Here is a 16283-nt window from a genome sequence, read left to right as displayed (position 1 = left end):
TATGGGGCTCTGATACCCTAAGGCACATAGTTGCTTTTGGTTAATTGTTATTACTGTGTGTAAGAAGAACTCTGGGTGAAACTGCCAAGGCTTCTGCTAGAGCCAGAAATGGAAAAATCTTTCAAACAGAAAATGAAGTTTAGTTTGGCATCCTAATAGATCATTAGCCAGAAAATGTATACTTGGCCTTGCCAGTAGGTTTGAGGAAGGGAATAGTGACTATGCAGAGTTTATAGGCTCTGCCATTTGAGGCTGGCCTCCTGTCCCATGGGACCCGTACAACCCTGGATCTGGCTAAAGCTTTGCTTCAGATCGGCACTCCTGCCCTGTTTCTTTGCTGTCAGAAGAAGGGTTGGTCTACCCCAGAGTCTCATTTACCCAGCATAAGCATTTGGCTCTGTTGGATATTACACTTGGTCTTTTCAAATCTTACTGCTTCCGTGGCTATGCCAGCTCCATCTGACTGGCCCTTACTCTCCTGCATGACTTGGCCTCACTTCTGCCTCCAGCTCCCCCTATACAGTTTGGGAAATTCAAACAATACTCTTATGATTTCTTCTCCTTTTCCTTCTCCTCCTCCTCCTCCTTTTTTTTTTTTAGACTTATTTATTTATTTTAGAGAATAAGAAAGAGACAGAGAGAGCATGAGATGGGGGGAAGGTAGAGGGAGAGGGAGAGAGAGAATCCTCAAGCAGACTCCACACTGAGTATGGAGCTCAATGTCTCCATGTATGTATCCAGTATGTATCCAGTATGGGCTGGATCCCAGGATCCAGAGATCATGACCTGAGTGAAGTCAAGAGTTGGACACTTAACAGAATGAGCCACCCAGGTCCCCAAGCTGTGATTTCTTCAAAAGTTGGAGTTTCTTCTTGACGAGCCTGTGCCTATAGAGGATTTTGTCTGTTTTTGTTTGGTCTGTTGCATGGTTCCCACATAGGCAGTTTACCCAGTTTCTGATGTGGATCAATTTTATCCCATGTGCAAAGAAATGTACCAGTCTTTGGACATTCACAGCTGGGTTTGGAAGTGAGTTGATCTCACTGATGATGTATGGGTTACGCAGACTTACGTGATGAGCTCATCCAAGGACAGCCTCAAACCCCCGTCCTTTCCAAGCTGTAACTGAAGGTTATTGTGTCTTGCAGTATTCTTCAACTTCAAGATTCACAGACCCAAATGAGGTGCCAAAATAAAAATAAAACGTTTTGTTGAGTTGACTCTGTATGTGAGGGAGGGTGAGCAGAAGCAGGGAAGGGCAGAGAGACAGACACTGAGGTCTGGTGGATGGAGGAAACAGGGGCTGACAACTTGCATGGGGGAAAAACAAGAATTCCAAGCAGACAGAACAGGCTGTTTCAAAATGGTTTCTGGGATCTTGCACTGGCATAGCTCACAGAGGAACCAAAAAAGGTGGACTGGGGCTTGACACACCTTTAGGGTCAAATATGTGGAGTCTGAACCCTGACCGTACCAATCACTTACTTCAAGACTTGATTCCTTGCCTCAGTTTCTTATGTGTGGGTACCATAAAGACTAAACAGTCAGCCCTCATGATTGCTCCCTAGAACTTCTAGGAGTCTGTTTCCGAGTGAAGAGTGAGGTGTGTGATAGCAAAGACCAAGGCTGTGTCCAGGACATGGAGTGATCTCTCCAACATAACTGGAGGGCAAGTGCTAGAAGTGGCCCAGATGCAGGAGGAAAGGTATCATTTGCTCAGGATCCAGAAGGGATAGAGCATGGGTGAGCATTAGGAGGAAAGAAATCCTTATCAGAGCCGGGCAGGCCAGTCTAAGGAGCACAGTCTGTGGTGCTCACTGTATCTCTCAAAATGTGGCCCCAGAAACCCCTAGATTGTGCAAACACCACAAATGAACTGCAATGTAAACTCTGGGTCTTGGGTGGTACTAATATGTCAACGTAGGTTCATTGATGTTAGTCATCTTATCACTCTGGGGGCTGTTGGGAAGGGAGGAGGCAATGCGTGGGCAGGGGGGAGACCAGGGGCGTATGGGAAATCTCTGTACCATCCCCCAAATTTGCTGCAAACTTAAAACTGCTCTAAGGAAGAAAAATCTTACTACATTAAACAAAATTATGACCCCAGGAACCAAGATCTACATGTAGACGGATATTAGCTAGTCAATGACGAACAGGCCATTATACTTGGATCTAGGCATTTAGACATTTATTAATACAACACATTTTCTTTTCTTTTTTGCAATCATTTTATGCTAGTGGCTCAAATTAGTTAGAGATTATTTGAATCTATAGGTGAACATATAGTTAGGCCTCTTCTTTCTGATGTTGCAGTTGTGTGTTTGATTTCAGTGATTCTAAATATGGTATTTTATATTCTGTTCCCCCAAATCTAATCGTCTTTGATTTAGATTGTCACTCCAATTTGCCAAGCTCTTTTTGAGGTCTGTATTCAAATATGCTATATGTTGTTCCAAGCTTTCTGATAAATGCAGATTTGATACTCATGTTTGATATGCTCTTACTGGCAGAAAGTGTTGAAAAGATATGGCGAGGAACAATTTCTGTAGAATTCCATCAGTGATTTCTTTCCAGCTTAATATCAGCTCATTTCAATCAGCCAGAGGTTGATCATTCTAGCCAATGTGCCTGATACAGAAGCTATTTCTTCTTAGTGGCTGCCATCCTGGCTCTACTGTCTTTTTTTTAAGGGTAACTCCCTTACCTAACCTACTTATGGAGTCTGGCTTTACATCTGTCACTGCTCCCCCTTGCTGGCTCATCCTGACTCAGGAGCAGCCTTCCTATCATCTTTGGCCTAATGCAAAAAAGCTAGACCAATCTGAAATGACAAAAGTGAAAAGAATTATAAAATTTGTAATAGGTCTGGAAAGTGAAAGGATATCATCACGTTGAGTTGGGGCTGAGGTAGGCCAAAGCTTACCTCTGCCTAGGGAGAGAGACAGATGAGGAAGAGGTCTGAAGGCTTCTTGTGTGTCTGGGATCACTCTGAGAAGGTCATAAAGGTGTGGACTCTTTCCTCCCAGAGAAATGTACAAATGAATACATATATGTCATCTGGCTTATGGTTTCAAGACATTTATACACCTTCTAAATCTTGGGGTAGTTAGTCTTAAAAAAGAACTCATAAATTTGGTTGGTACTGAGACAATGAAGAAGATGCACAGAGAGAAATGAGGTTGGAGAGAGACAGAGACCCCTGGACCTGCCTCATCTTCTAAGGTTCTGGTCAACTGACTTTTCCAATAAACCCCACTTTTCTTGAGATATATTGAGGGAGTCTCTGTTTTTGCAACTGAAGGTGCCTGACTTAAATAGTGGGGTCATCAGGCAATCAGTCACGCCAGCCATACACCCTAGAGTCACATCTGCATCTCCAAACATCACTTTCCAAGGGCATCATGCCTGAGTCTGCATCCTTCTTACTGAGCTGATATTCCAGGGGCAAACCCATCTCTTCTCTAGCACTTATTTGCCTATATCCTAATGATTTCTATGCTTCTTTTCCAAACTGTAGGCCAGGTACCCAACCACTTTTTTTTTTCTTCAGTTTTATACCTTTATTTGATAATCAGCGATTAGTTCTCATCCACATTAACAGTCCGTAGATTTTTGAAAGTGGTGACCGGTACGTAGGTAACCAGCATGTAGAGCTTACTTGGTGAATCTTCATCCTCCTTACGTTTTCTGGACAACTGCATGTGGATATGCTTTGGAACATTCCTTATTCCATTGGCCCAGACAGCTTTGTTGAGCCTGGTGTCAATGCGCACATCTGAAATTCCCATCTCCTTCATGGCAAATTTCTGGATCTCTTTGAGTGCCCGAGGGGCACGCTTCTTGAAACCCACTCCATGGATACGTTTGTGAATGTTGATGGTGTATTCTCTGGTCACTACCTGGTTGATGGCAGAACGGCCCTTCTTCTTCTCTCCACCCTTCTTTGCGGGAGCCATTCTGCCGGGCCCTAGTTGGAAAGGAAGACCCAACCACTTCTTAAACATTTCTACCTGTGTGCCTCATAAAAAGTGCAAATGTAACCTCAGAACCAAACTCATACTGTTGCACAATAAAGAAACAGAAAGTGAAATAGAAGCAAGGCATACACAATTGGTCTTCTTTAAATATGCTTTGTCTTTTTTTCTCATTTGTCAACAGTATCCATTCTAAGAAGCATCCCTAACACCCTTCCCTCATCTGACCTCAATTGAACCCATCGTTACAGCTTGCTGATTCTATCCTCTGAAAAGTTCCCACACCGGTGTGTTTCTTTCACCCTTGCACCATGACTCTACTCTGCCTTCTTCATCCACCACCTGGATGAGGTTTGTTGTAAAATAAAAGTCTGATCTGTCTCCCTGTCTCCAATCTTGACCACTGTGAGCTGTCCTCCAGCTGCAGCCACACAGTCAGTCTTAGTGACAAATGTAAGAAATGCCCACTTGAAGCTCTTTGGCGGTTCCACATAAGCTATGAGGTCAAGTCCACATGTCCTACAGGGCACAGTGGTCCCCACGATGTCTCCCGCCTATTGTTAGCATATCTCCTGCCCCTCCCTATGTGTCACTTCATACTCAGGCCGGCTGGCTTGCTTACACTTCCAGTGACTCTGTTGGGCGTGACCTTCCCTAGCTGAAGGTCTCTTCTAGGCTCCTCTTCTGCTAAATTTCTTTTGGGGCTCTGATATATAGATATACAGACATGCAAAATTACTGATGCTTTCATAAAGAAATTGAGAAGAAATGCACATATAAGCCAAACATCATAACATTCCATTTAAAAATATATGGCATGCTAAGCGTATCTAATATCTACTACATTAGGTCCCCAGCATCCTTTTTTTGGTGATCTCTTCTTGGCTCTTTTCTGCTCCCAGTGACTTTACTCTGCAACCTCTGCAGCCATGCTCACTTCAGCCTTTGCTGGCTCTTCTATTTCTATCCGTCCATCATAGCTTCCTCCTTTCCTTCCTTCCTTCCCTCCTTCCTTCCTTCCTTCCTTCTTTCCTTCCTTCCTTCCTTCCTTCCTTCCTTCCTTCCTTCCTTCCTTCCTTCCTTCCCTCCTTCCTTCCTTCCTTTCTTAAATAGAGACAACGATGATTCTTATTTAGATTTTCCAACTAGCATCCTTCCACTTAGCACTACATCAGCAAAAGTAATATTTTTCTAGTAATTGACCTTCATTGGAAGACAAGGCCAATATGCAATATATGAATTTTAAGTAACATGTGAATTTTTAAAAAATCATGAATTTTAAATAACATTTTTCCTAGTTATAGAAGTAATTTTTGCTCATTGAGGAAATATTAAAAATTACAAAGGAGTATAAAGAAGAGCATAACAACTACCTCATCATTAACTACCATATGTAGAACATCTTTCTCTGTCTGCTTGGTTTAGCTAGGATCCCCACAAGTAACCAATTTAGGCTGAAATCAAGCCTAAATTGCAAAAAATTCTGAAGAAAATTGGAATTTTCTTTTATTTTTTTTTCTATTTTTTTAAAATTTTTATTTATTTTATGATAGTTATCACAGAGAGAGAGAGAGAGAGAGAGAGAGAGAGAGAGAGGCAGAGACACAGGCAGAGGGAGAAGCAGGCTCCACGCCCCGGGAGCCGGACGTGGAACTCGATCCCGGGCCCCCAGGATCGCGCCCCGGGCCGAAGGCAGGCGCCAAACCGCTGCGCCATCCAGGGATCCCGGAATTTTCTTTTAATGAAAACAAACCACTGCAACCAGTGAACCCATAAGTATTCACTTTCAGGAAATGACTGATTTTAGGGCCTCTGGGTAGCTCAGTTAAGCATCCGACTCTTGATCTCAGCTTAGGTCTTGATTTTGGGTTGTGAGTTCAAGCCCCACATTGGGCTCTAAGCTGGGGGTGGAGGCTATTTTAAAAAATGATTAATTTAATATTTGAATTATATTTGGTTGAATATTTGAATGATGTGGTTCAGAATTCTAACAGTATAAAAACTAAGTGTGGTTTTTAGATAGGTCTTTCCTCCCATCAAAAGATAGAATCTGATTCCTCTCTCCTTGAATATAAATTGGCCTTAGTGACCTGATTTTTTTTGAAGGTCCATCCAGAGATTTTTATGCACTTGAATAGAATGTAAATATGTATTTCCCCTCCTCTTCTTTACACATCGTTTCACACTTTAATTTTTTTCAACCATCAGTACAGTTTGGAGATCTTTCATTCTTTTTTACAGTTGAATAATATTGCCTTGTCTGGGTCCCTTTTTAATAGACATTTAGGAAGTCTCCAATCTTTTGCTCCTACAACGTTGTGACAAATAATCTTGTATATACATCACTTTGCATATATGTGGGTATAACTGTAGGATAAAGGTCTTGGAATGGAATTGCTGGGTCAAAGGAGAGACACATTTGTAATTCTAATAGATATTGCCATACTGACCTTTGTAGCCTTCCAATTTATTCCCCTCCAGTGATAAATGAGTTCCCTATATACTTCAGGCCTTACCAACTCTGGACATTATTGGACTTTTGGATCTTTGCCAATCTGACTGACCAAGAAATAGTATCTCAGGGCAGTTTTAAAGATTTTATTTTATTTATTTATTTATTTATTTATTTATTTATTTATTTATTTAGAGTGCACAAGCAGGGGGAGCAGGAGAGGGAGAGGTGAGAAGCAGATTTCTGGCTACTTCCCAGACCTTGAGCTCATGCCCTGAGCTGAAGGCAGATGCTCAACCACTGAGCCACCCAGGAGTCCTGAAGAGCCTTTTTGTATTTACTTTTCTGTGAACTGCTTATATCCTTTGCCCACTTTTGAATGACCTGATAGTCTTTTAAAAAATTAATTTGAACTTATCTATCAGGGAAACTGAGATTTTGTCTATGGTGGAAGAAGTAAAAGTTTTCCTGATTTGCTGTTTGTCTTTCTGACTTTGCTCATAACATTTATTGCATGGAGAAGTTTTATTTTATTTTTTTCCATAGTGGAATGTATTATCTTTTTTTTTTTTTTTTTTTTTTTAATGGGCCCTGAATCTTATGTCACAGTTGGAAAAGTCTTTCTTATTCTAAAGTCACTAAATAATTCCCTTAAACTTTTTCCTACCACTTTGGGGTTTCGATTTTCTACACCTGGAATTTATCTAGTATAAGGTGTGAGGTATTGATCCAACTTTACTTCTTCAAGATGGCTTCTGTGTGACTTCAACACGATTGATTAAGTAATCCACTTTCTCCTCACTCACTGGAAATGTCACCTATGGATGCATTTTTATTTATTTCTACATTTTCTATTTTGTTCCATTGATGTGTCTGTCTGTTTTGAGGTAGTCTCATACTTTTTCTTTGTTACTGTCTTGGAATAGGTTTTTATATCTGGCATATGTATTCTCCATTCACTGCTCTTTTTATTCATAGTTTTCCAGATAAATCTTGTTTATGTGTCACTGTGAAATTTTGAATCATCATATCTGCATTTTTAGAAGTGATACCTGAAGTGAATGTCTACCAATACCCTTAAAACTTTGATGATATGACCACTGTCTTTCAAAGTTTTTATCTCTTTCTCGCTTGATCTTAAATGGTTCTTACTATTTGGTCAGAGGCATTTCTCAGGGACACAACTTTCTCTACCTTCTGAAAATGAAATTATTAGCAAAATAAATCAAAGAAACCGTGCAGCTAGTGTACTGTCTTTAGCACCTATCTGGAGAGTTTAAATCCATCACTAGTAATGGGCAGATTTTAGGAAAGCATTAGTGGTGTCCTCTATCCAGCAGGGCAGTCTGCAGCATAGCATAGAGTCTCTACCTGCACACTCTCCTCTGATCTCTCCCTTCATATTCATGGATTTCCATATTCATATATTCATTAGCTATTTAGGGGGAAGCCACTATGTGCTAGGCACTGTTCTAGAACATGGCAATGCAGTAGTGTACTAAAAAATTGCTGCCTTTGTAGATTGTGGAATTTACGTTCTAGAAAGCTTATGGGCACATATACATACAAAAACACAAGTAAAAAATAAAATTGTACTACCAAACCCAAGTCAAGAGTTCCTGACCAATGTCCCAGACACCTGTTGTTTTTGGTAACTCGGACTTCCTAGTCTCTTGTTTTGATAGCAGCATTCTGGCTCTCCTTTGGGGAGCCATCCTTCCCACCTTTGGCTATCTAGGAGCCAACAACAGTGCTTCAAACTCTTGAGCTTTGTGAATAGTTCAGGCATATGTAACATATTAAACAGGAAGAATGAGGGACCAGGACTTTTTCTGAAATCGTTGAATAACAGGAATTATTTACACTGTGTTTGAAGGTCATAGAAGGCAAACTGTTCTTTCTGTGGCTATCTCAATCACTTTCCAGGGTAGAAATTTTTTAAAGAATGAAGACAACACAGAAGAAAGCCAGACGAAGACAGTTTACACCCATTTTACTGACTGAACTCCTTGATCCACCTTGTTTGTTTATTTTAGAAAGGGAGAGGGAGGGGGCAGAAGGAGAGGGAAGATTTTTTTATTTTTAAAAAATCATTTTACTTGAATTCAATTAACATATAGTGTATTATTAGTTTCAGAGGTAGAGTTCAGTGATTCATCAGTTGCATGTAACATCCAGTGCTCATTACATTCTGTGCCTCCTCAATGCCCATTACCCAGTCACCCTATCCCCCCACCCACTGTCCATCCAGAAACCCTGTTTGTTTCCTGTAGTTAAGAGTGAGAAAGAGAATCTTAAGCAGGCTCCATGCTCACTACAGAGTCCCATGTGGGGCTCAATCTCACGACCCTAAGATCATGACCTGAACCAAAACTGAGAGTCAGACTCTCAACTGACTGAGCCACCCAGGGACCTAGATTCACCTCGTTTAAAAACAGATCTAGGGGATCCCTGGGTGGCTCAGTGGTTTAGTGCCTGCCTTTGGCCCAGGGTGCGATCCTGGAGTCCCGGGATTGAGTCCCGCGTCAGGCTCCCGGCATGGAGCCTGCTTCTCCCTCTGCCTGTGTCTCTGCCTCTCTCTCTCTCTCTCTGTCTATCATAAATAAATAAAAATAAATCTTAAAAAAAAATGAAAAAACAATCTTTAAAAAAAATAAAAATAAAACCAGATCTACCCCTAGACTTTTTAGTTCCATGAGCCACCGATTCAGTTGAACCCATGAGATCACATTTATTTCGTATTCTTAGAATTTTATCTTATGACTCTTACTCTGGTTTCTGGCATATGAACTGTGAAGCTATAAGCATTGTTTTAAATGTTCTTCTTCTCTATTCTTTCCTGAGAATACTTGGGAGCCCATTTTACTACTCTTTGTTCATTCTGTGTCCTGTTTTAGCTGTGCCACCAAAACTAAACCAAGATTGGGAGAGGACTGCCTTGAAGGACTCTGTCCAAATTTGGGGGTTTCTAGGGCTATATTGGTCACAGTGGTCATTCCATGATGATCTGCCTGGGTTGCCATGATGAAGGAAGAGTACGAAAGCAGTAGCCAGAAAACCAAGCCATGGCTGAGAGCTGGCTATTGGCTATTCAGTGAATGGAAGTAGGAGAACCAGCCAGAGAGGAAGATGAAAAGCATCTTCCATCAAAGGATGGAAATGAGGCAGCCAAGCCTGGAATGGAAGTAGGGCATAAGCAAGTGAAACGGATAGGACCTCAGTCTATGAACTCTGAGCACTCGGTAGGTGTTCTGTGATGGAGTGAACATTTGAAGGGAGCAAACTTGGCTGGGCAATGACACAGTGCTTGTCTGAGTTTTTCTCTTTTCTGCACTTGAGTATCATTCAAAGTTATCTTGAACACATTATCACCTCTTGCTAACTAGATGAGTCCGATATTTAACAGGATAAACCCTACCTTTTCCAAAAGCCTATCATTTTAGTCCAACAGACTATGATCCAGAAGACTAAGCTGAGTTCCTGAGGAGAATCCATTACTAATCAACTGGATATTACTCCCCAGGTAGGCAGCTGGAATTGTGTTGTGGCAATTGTTGGTTGTCACTGTGACTGCAGGGTCACAAAACTGGTGTTTGATGGGCAGCAAGCAGGACTGCACTGTCGGCCTACAAAGTAAATATTGTACCGTCCTGAGTGAAAACTATGTTCACCCTCAAATGGAGAACTCTTGAGTATTCTCTAGACAGTAACTTCAACTGTTTACTTCTTAAAGGCTCCTTTACTCCCAGTCATGGATTTCAGTGGAAGGAATGCTGAAAACACTGCCTCTACCCCAAACTCAAGCTTGCCTCTCCTGTGGATGTTATCTGTTTACATCTGAATCAGATACACTGGGTAGCTCTCAGGATGTCTGGGGAATGCTGAAAAGGTGCCCGTCATGTTTCCTTTACTTCCCATTGGCTGTGCTATGTGTACCCACAGCTGCCCCCACCCCCAGTTGGGGAGATTCCAGCTACCACGATGAGTCTCTTCCTTCCAGGTTTATTTGCCTGTGCATTATGATATGTTTATGCTGCTTCCTTCTGAAGCTCCAGATACACCTTCTGTGGAAGGAACCTACTCCTGATACATATAATGGATTAAACCTTTTCCACATACTCATTTAGATTTTTGCTTTTTCAGTCACACGCACGGAGTAAGTATTTTGTGCCAGACACCGTGCTAAGGGCTGGGTGCATTTCTACCCTCATATGATGTGTTTTTCACTCACAAGCTTCTTGACATTCTTTTCACTTCTATCTTCTTAGAGTTATTTTTCCTCCTGTTACTTTGGGCATCACATTTAGGAACTTCTCCTTTCGGGTCAACCAGCATTTAGAGGACCACCTCCCAAACCCCTTTCTCTCTAGCAAAAAGATTTGTGTTTATATCATACTCAAGCCACAGGAAGACAAATGTGTGTATGCCCTGCAACTCCCCCAAACAGCTCAGTCATCAGGACATCCTTCTGGGCCTTTGCCTGAAAGCTGCTGTGGTATTGAGACAATTGTCATATTTATTCACCAGGTCAATTTTGGTCTTGAGTAATTTCTGGAAACTTCTACTTAGAGGCAGCAGTTTATCTGCCTCACACCTAAGTACAATGCCTCTGCTAGTTGACTGTGTTTGCTTGCTATACAAATTGTACAAATCATTGTTACTTACTTAAAAATATCTCCCCACTCTGCTGATGACAAGGTCACCAAGGATCCCCTTCAATTGGCTAAGCTTCTTCTATGAGGACTAAATCAATCCATTCTTGAGGCTTCTGACTCTAGGGTTACTGCATTTATTTTTTTATTATTATTTTTTTATTATTTATTATTATTTTTTTTACTGCATTTATTTAATGGCCAGAATTGGTCTGAGACTTCCTTATCAGAGTAGCTTAACAATCATTATTGGAGAAACTTCAGCTTCTCTAGTCATTTAACACTTGTTTATCTAGTCCTGAGTCTCATTCCACATGTTCACATCTTCCGTTCTGCACAAGTGCTGGGGTTTGAGGATGAGTCAGGCTGCTGGCTCACAGGGAAGGCAGAGGTAATATATTCCCGTAGTGGAACCCCAGTCATTCTGTCTCTATGGATAGAAAGTGTCCTGGTACCAGGTCCATAGATACCCAACTTCAACAACAAGGGAGCTCATGGTTTAAAACTGTGAAACTGAGCATCAGGGAGACCAAAGCACATCTCTATTTTCAAAAGTCTGATCAGTTGCAAACATACAGCCCTTGTGAGGGAAGACACAGTTATTAAAGGCATCTGCTGAGGCTTGATCTGCTTCAACCTAACATTGTGTGCTTGTAGAATGGAATTCTCTGAGATGAAAGAATTCTGCAAAGAGAATGCCCAGTACTCCTCTCCAATTTCAGGGGCAGGCTTTCATGGAAACTTCCAGGTCTAGATGATGGACAATGCTTGGTTCTTGCCAGAAGCACCTTCATGTGCAAAGAAGGCACTTCCTAAAGGTATGTTTAAGACATCAACTCAGGTTTTCTGGAAGGAACCTGCCTCTGAGGGCCTCAGTGGGGAGGGTAGAGGGAGACATGAAGGAGACGAAAGGGATTTTCTTGCAGGAGGCAGGAACTCAAAGCAAAGACTGGAGAGGATTGGGGGTGGAAAGCAGAGAGACATTAAGTTTGTGAAAAGGAAGATGGAAAATCTTTGAGAGAAGAGGATGGAGAGCTGCTGGAAGCCGTGATAAGTCAAGAAAAGTGGAAGCCAAATCAAACCAAACCAAACACTGAGGAGTAACAAGAAGCAGAAACTCCTTTTCTGGGGTTCCCTGAAGTGTGAATCTTGGCTGTAATTATGCAGTTGGCAGGTAAGAGCTGATTTCAAGGGTGACAACATTTATTTATTGTTTACTTATATTTTCTGGAACATCTGGATTTTTACAATTCTCAGCATAGGCAGAAGTGGCTTACCTTGCCCTGGGATTCATAAAACAAGGTGGAGGCATTCTAGTTTCTTTTTTTTTTTAAAGATTTTATTTATTTATTCATGAGAGACACAGAGAAAGAGAGGCAGAGACATAAGCAGAGGGAGAACCAGGCTCCCTGCAGGGAGCCTGATGTGGCACTTGATCCCAGAATCCTGGGATCATGACCTGAGCCAAAGGCAGATGGATGTTTAACCACTGAGCCTCACATGTGTCCTGGCATTTTAGTTTCTGATGCATTTTGGTGGCCTTGAAGACTTTTGACTTAAGGCCTAGGCAACGCTAAGTGCCTGTTCATTCACTGTGCTCTGGATAAACAAAAGAGGGAAGTGATGTCAATGTCATTGCCAATGATAATAAGCATGTAAAAGCCTTGTGTGCCCTGCAATAATATAGCCTGGTTTAATGCATGCTGTTGGTACTTCTTACATAGTAATTAACTTGGGCAGAATAGACCCACATAATCTTAAACCAATTTTTGAGCTTGAGAGTAGTTGTCTTTGAATTGATGCACATAACTGGACATAATTTCTGTGTTTACTGTTGAAATTGGGTCCCAGTTGAGCTCCAGAATAGACACCGGAGACACTCTTCCTCTGGACAACACAATGTAAGAGCTGAGTACCTACTATTTGCAGAAAAAAACTTACTTATGTTACAGACTGAATTGTGTGCTCCCTTCCCCTGCCCACCACAAGTCCATATGCTGAAGCCTTAGCATCCAACGTGGCTGTGTTGGGAGATAAGGTCTTTGAGAAGATAATTAAGGTTAATTGAGGTCATAAGGGTGGTACCATGATCCAATAGGACTGATGTCCTTATAAGAAGCGAAGTGACACTGGGCATGCTTGTGCATAGAGAAAAGGTCATGTGAGGATACAGAGAGAAGGTGGCCATCTACAGGTCAAGGAGAGAGGTCCCAGGAGAAACCAACCCTGCTGACACCTTGGTCCTGGACTTGTAGCCTCTAGACCTGTGAGAACTTACGTTTTTGTTGTTTAAACCACTTAGTCTGTGGTATTTTGTTATGGCAGCCCTTGCAGACTTAGACAACCATTAGCCTCCCTTCTATGGTTTTTATGTTTCCATTGGAGCCATGGGGTCTTGAGCTCTAGCTTAGGCTGTGGCATTAAAGCTTTGGCATATTCATAAATTTAAAAAAATAAGGCATGGGTAGAAACCAGAGCTTGGCCTCTGCCAAAAGCTCTGATATACTGTAGGTGTTCAATAAATGGTTATGGATTATATGGAGAAGCCGCTAGGAATGACTTTTCATGAAAAGTGACTCTGGAACTTCTGAAGGAGTAACCACATACCTTGACCCAAAGAATAATGAAGAGATTCAAAGGATCCATCTGGGAAAAGGGACATGGAGAGCAAGATCAAAGAGGCTTCAGCAAGGAAGGGTCTGGAGCAGGGAGGAGCTCCCTAAGGGAGGAGCAGAAGTGTCTCAGAAGTAATGACAAAAGTTGGTAGAAAACTTCAGAGATCTTTTTATTGTTATTGATTTTTGTTTTTGCCATGAGTAGATGAGCTGGTTAGGGTCCAACGAGGGGGCTTAGGGTCAATGGATCCCAGGGGCTGGTCTATATGGGGCTCTGGATTCAAAAATCATTGTCACTGTGAAACTACAGGCTTGCAGTGGGGGGAGTGGAGTGTGGCCTGGGGAAGCACAAGTCACACTCCCCTCAGCCAGCACAGAAGCTTCAGCATTGTCTACACAAGACCGTTCTAAGAATTGTTATTCCATGAACCTCCATGGCCTCTATTTTCCATGGTCATCTTGGGCAATGGTGCTAATACACAGCAAGAGGGTCAGCTGAAAATACTAAGTAAAACACTGAGCTTGGACAACCTGGAGTGGACAAACCCTGGTGAAAACACTGTATTCTATGGCATCAGAGCCATTCTGCTGCTGGATCCCTAGGTAGAGAGAGACTTTAGTCACCAGGGGCTTTCCTCTCCTTGTCCTTTCTCTCGTTCATCCAGAGTCATTTCATGCAAGATGCCAGCCCAGGATTTCACAAGTCACCTTTTATATAAAATACAATTTATCTTTATCCTTCAAGAGTTCTATCAATGCTGGGTTCCTTCTCTTCCAGCTTTCATGCTTGTTAAAAAGCCCTACCTTGTCTTTTCTGAATGCTTCTGAGTGCCCCAACCATTATTTGCAACTATCCCCATTGCCACAAGCAGCCTTCAGGAACAATCTGTGTTGCTCAGCTACTTGAAGAAGTTTCTGGATGGAAAGCCATCCAGTTACCTCCTTTACAACAGGAGATATTTCATCTATGAAGGTATTTCCCTCCCACCACCAACTCTCTGGCTTGCTTTGCAAACACTGGCTGCAGCAGCGTAGAGATGTCACGAGCTGCATCTCACGCCCTTCAAGGCTGACTTTTCATGCTCTTTATATTCGACCCATTATCTGTAGAAACTCTACATGCCCTTGGCATTGTCACTCCAGAGCTGAAAGCAAAGCCTTGGCATTCCAGAATATTTTGTGACTCTTATGACTCACCCCAGATGAGAATGTCTAATTCTAGCATCATGAGGAAGGATGAAAGAACATAATTTCCTAAAAAAATATATGACATTGTTAGAAATAAAAGCCTGTGAGCCCAAGGAGCACAGTCTTAAAACGGAGAAAGCAGAGAGTTTGAGAAGGCTTTCTGGAATCACAAAATCTGCTGTAGTTTTTTATGCTTTGAAAGAATAACTTGAAAGAAAAATAAAAATTGGCACACTGGGGGACACTCTGTGTATACAGCAGTTTTAAAATATGCATTTGTTCACATTCAAGAGTACAAAACCTCGTGGGTTCTTCTTCCTACAATGGCTTCCTGTCTCACTCTAACTCAACAGCTGCAAGTGGCTTTGGTAAATTGTTCTAGTACATTTCCATGAACATTAGTAAAATTTATGTCAACTGAACTGTCAACAATTGTCGGTCTTTAAAGACCCTAATCTCCCCCTTGCAAGAGAATACAAATCTGTGTCACACCTACGGTTTCTCATGTGTCCTGGTACCATTTGTCTATCTCGTTTTCCTTTTGTTCTCCTCTGGACTCAGAAGGCTCCTTGCTCATCAATCAGCTTTAGTGTCAATGAGGTATATTCTGACTTGGTACAGGCTCCCCCTATTACTCCCTCCTCTGGTACAGCTGCCTTTTTTTTTTTTTAACCAGTGAATGAGGTTTTCCTTGCAGAGCAGCTCCATTTGTGTGCTGCAAAGACAGAAGACAAATTGATTTCAAAACCGCGTTATCCTACATAACTTTGGGGTAATGTCCATTATTCCATAAACAGAATTTTTTTTCTACAGAAACATACGCAAGGGCTTATGACTCCTACCCATCAGGAATTGTTACCCCAGGTTTACAGTTTTTCCAGAAAGTTATGTGATGTCGACAGTCCTCAAGCTCACAGCCTGTTCTATAGATGGATTGAACCATCTCTACATTTGATTGGCTGGGAACTCAGTTGGGGCTTCTCACACTATTTGTGGTGAAGGGTCAGCACTTTTTATTTCCACCATGCCATGGACTGCTGCTTTTATAAAATACAAGATCACAGACTTGGATGCTATGGTAACGTCAAATTTCAAACAAAAGTTTCTAAGTTTCCTGTTCCCGCTTTCTATACTTATTGCAGATAGTGACAGATAGTTCATGGACCAGCCCAAATCTGTGGACCAAATGTGCATAGCATTCAGTCTGGGTCTATGGTCACACTACGCTAAGACTTATCCTGCAAAAGCATCATGCGATGTGGGATGCGTTCTCCTCTGTTTCCTAGAGCAGCATAGATTTTAGACCTATGAGGAGGGAAATGATTTAAACTTGCTTTTAGAAGAACAGGTGCTGAAGGCATCTGTCTTTGTTGGAACCCTGAGTCACCGCAATCAAAGCATG

General features: G+C 41.8%; 1 pseudogene; it reads right to left on the bottom strand.

Moving 5' to 3' along the window:
- Nucleotides 1-3534: 3534 nt before the first annotated feature.
- Nucleotides 3535-3962, bottom strand: LOC144306787 (large ribosomal subunit protein eL31 pseudogene; annotated as a pseudogene).
- Between the last annotated feature and the right edge of the window lie 12321 nt (nt 3963-16283).

Source organism: Canis aureus, chromosome 37, assembly GCF_053574225.1.
Source record: "Canis aureus isolate CA01 chromosome 37, VMU_Caureus_v.1.0, whole genome shotgun sequence".
NCBI lineage: Eukaryota > Metazoa > Chordata > Mammalia > Carnivora > Canidae > Canis > Canis aureus.
Note: the sequence above shows the minus strand (reverse complement) of the source record. Positions and strands in the feature narration are given on the sequence as shown.